The sequence below is a fragment of the Crocodylus porosus genome, unplaced genomic scaffold, assembly GCF_001723895.1.
Source record: "Crocodylus porosus isolate Cpor-Errol unplaced genomic scaffold, CroPor_comp1, whole genome shotgun sequence".
Taxonomy (NCBI): domain Eukaryota; kingdom Metazoa; phylum Chordata; order Crocodylia; family Crocodylidae; genus Crocodylus; species Crocodylus porosus.
The window spans coordinates 3,443,183-3,447,023 of NW_017728944.1; positions in this window are offsets into that span (position 1 = coordinate 3,443,183).

A 3,841-nucleotide genomic window follows, 5' to 3' on the forward strand; every position below is an offset into this window, starting at 1 on the left:
CAATGTGTGCCTAAGAATTTGTTATTCAATGAGCCTCCAAAGAAAACGAACCGAGAGAGAGTTTTTTTTACCTCAATGGCAAGCCCAAGGAGGGAGATATAGTCTGGTGATGAAATAGGTTTCCCTTTGAGAGGAAGAGATGAATGAAGCCTGCAGGATAGATTTCTTTCAAGCCATTATTTTTAGTTGATTTCCTTTTTCTCTCTTTTCTTATGGAAATGTATGCATATATTTATTATAAAAGAGTAATTCACCTGTTGCTGGATTTGATAGACACTGAGAGAGAATGAAATGACTATACAAAATATGACCAAGATGTTTGTAGTGCAAAGACTGTGAACAAGACAATTATAACAGGCTTTTTGTCCTCAAAAATAGCTCTGGCACAGCTTGTTCTTTTAAGAAAGGGAAAGTGGAACATGTACAATACATATATTGTTCTATTTTTGGATTATGCTGTATAATCCTTTACAACCTTTTGCAGACAAGAAAAAAGTTTAAAATCCTAGATAGAGAATAGGCTCTTTAATAGTGTAGATTCTTTTAACTTCATGTTCAGCCACTGCTCTGCTTCATATAAAGCTGCCAGAAGTCCATCAGACTTGTTCTCAGTGACTTCTGTAAGCTCCTTTTACTGTTTTTCCTTCATTAGAGGAGATGAAAACATGTTCACTTCGCCTTTTACACAGCACCTTAGGGAATGGGGTTAAGTTTGCAGACCTGCTAGAGTGCATCTGGCTCCAAACATAAGCAATGTTTGAATCCAATTTTGGTTAAAACATATTCCCAGATGTTTCTTAGTAGTGACACCATAAAATATTGCCTTTCATTCTTCAGCTCTCAACAAATATATTTGAAACCCTCTCACAGTGTATTTTGCCTCCCTACAGTCCTCATGGTATATATTTGAAAAAAAAAGAGAAAACTCTATAAACTGTGGCGTTTCGGTGTTTTAAATTATTAGCCTTCCCACTGTACTTTTATAAAATGTCACCAGGATCCCAAAGTTCTTCTAAATTTTACAAGTTGAACGTACAAATCGATACATATCTTCCATAGTAAAATATTGTTGTCTTCACCACTGAAGTAGTTCCTTTTATCATAAACTCAATTTCTTAAAACCAAAAATAACACTTCTAAGGAACAAAAAAAAAGGACTACCATTGCCATTTGGAATTTCTGAAAAAACATTAGCAACTGTGAATAGTGGTAATTACAAATATTATAATGATAGCATTAGAGTGATCTTTTAGCCATGATGGTCCAGCGATTACAAGAGGTAAGGATTTTTGTGGTGGATATCTTTATCTGAGATAAAGTTAGACAAACTTTTGAATGCAAGACATTCTTCGTTAGGTCACACTTTGCATTTGAAAGTTTATCTAACTTTATCTCAACCATGCAGTTGGTCCAATAAAGACATCACTCCCAAACATCCTTGTCTCTTGTAAAATTGGAATATGGCCTGCACGCTGATATAATCATCTCCTTTTTTGGAAATCTGACTACAGATTATGAGGATCTTGTTTTAGTGTTGCATCCAAAAAGTGGACATCATTCTTGGTGTATTACCAAAAAGGGCTGTGCAAGGCTTTGGATCACGCTTCGAATCTGGGGCTGCTTCAGACACTTGGGCGTCCAAAGCAGCATGCCCAGAGCAAAGCGCAGGCTCATTTAAGCTGTTTGAAGCGGTTCGGCGCTTCCAAAGTGCTTCAGAAATGCTTCGGACACTGAAAGTGAAAGTTAGAAGAGGGAGGGGGAATGAGGGAGGGAGAGGAGAGGAGGGGAGGGGGTGTGGGGGGGAAGACTGACATGTGTAAGTGTCCAGTGAGAAGGATTTCTCTCTGGCTGCCTTTCCACTGACAGCATGTGTGGGGAAGGACCTAGAAACAGCATAAAAGCGTTTGTTTGGAGGTATGCTGTGCCTTTTGCTAGCTTGTTCCCTCTTAGGAACTGAGTAAGAATGGTATCCTAGCAGACTCAAGTATCTCAGCTTGGTTACTTTACTCAGTAGTTGAACTTGCCTGCTCCTTTTTGTTGTTAGAAAGGATTGGATAGGATTTAGCTTATCTTAGCTTAGCTATTCAATTATTATTGCTATTCAATTAATTTCTTTCAATTTATATTTGCTCTTTTTTTTCCTTTTTTTTTTTTTTTTGCAAACTTTGAAAAAAGAAAGCTTTGTTTTCCCTGCCAGCATGATCCAACACTGTGCAGGGAGGCACACAGATTGCATGCACGCGCACGCACACACACACACACACACAGACTATAAATAAGAAAAATCAGATATTCATAGGAGAAGAAGACAGACAGCACACAATTTTTACATAACTCTTAACACTGAAGCAAACAATCAAAGAAGGGTCCAGTTCACACACACAACAGAGGGAATAAAACACATAACACAAAAGGATTCACACACGCACAGACCTTTTGCAGCTCAGGAAAGATCAATATGAAGCGTGCTGGAAAGGCAGGTGCCAGGTCTTCTGGCAGGGCAGGTGAGGGGGTAAGGGAGAGCTAGAGCTGCAAGCCCCAACCCCTGTCCCAAACGCAGATGCAATCTATTTCCGAGCAGCCCTGACATCGGTGCTGCCAGTGGAAACAAGGTGGGAGCAGTGTCTGGACCTGATGTCCCTGCACCTGCACCACCTCTGCTCAGTCCACAAGTGGGCACCAGCAGTGGAATCACTGTTTCTTCCACCCCAATTTGAGCTGTCAGCGTGAGCCTCCCACTGCCAGAGGAGGAGCTGGAGCTGGAACCAAGGATGCTGAGTGTGCTGGCTCAAGCAATACTGAGAACTGAGGGGGAATCAGAGTTTGTGCTCCCCACCCCTCACGTTTCCCCTAGACCCAGGGCTCCTCCAGAAAGCAGCACCTCGGAGGAGGCTGAGATTGTGGAGGCAAGTGACTCAGTTGAGGCAGCTCCTCCTGCTGTTGAGCCTCAGCCTGCTGAGGAGTGGGATAACGCAGGATCCTCAGCCTCAACCCAGAAGTTGGGGAGTAGTGTAGTGTGGGACCATTTTGAGCTGGCAGATGATCCCAGGTTTCCATCTGCCAGCACTGCTAAAGGCACATGAGCTGTGGCAAGGATTTGAGACACTTTTCCACCATGGCCATGCTGCTGCATCTCAGGAGGCAGCATCCCCTTGCCCCTCTTCCTGCTCAGCCTTACATCAGTGCAAGTGTGCTGAAAGGGAAGTCCCCCGCTCACCTAAAGACTCCTTCCCCCAAAGTAGAGGCAGGCCACCCTGGACCAGTGGGAAAAGGTGGACAGAAAGGGGGGTGCATTCCCAAGGTGAGCAAGATTACCCAGAGCACTGGGGAGAGGTTTGCTTTGGATAGCCAGCCCTTCTTCCTAGTTGAGCAGCCAGGGTTCAGGCAGTTCATAGCACTTCTGGCCCATTTTACAAAGTGCCCACATGCACCACCTTTAGCAGGATGGTGGTGCCCTCCCTGTATAAGGCATGCAGGAAGTACTTGAGGGAGAAGCTGCACAAGGCAGGGCTGCAGATAGCCTTGCACTTCACCTCCGACATTTGGAGCAGCCGGGGTGATGATCACGCCTACCTTTCCCTCACAGGGCACTGGTGCAATCAGGCAGGCTGTCGGTGGGCTCTACTGCAAGTCGAAGCGCTGGATGAGTCCCACATGGTAAAGGAGATCATGGGGCTGTTAGAAATGGAATATTGTTAGAAATGGAGTATTGTTAGAAATGCACAGCTTGCATCTTGCACCCGATAAGAAAGAAACACTGCCAAGGACTTTTTTTCCTTTCCCAGCCTTGCCACAGCTTTTCTTATGCTAAATCGCAGACTCTCCCCCAGCTTCTCCCTAG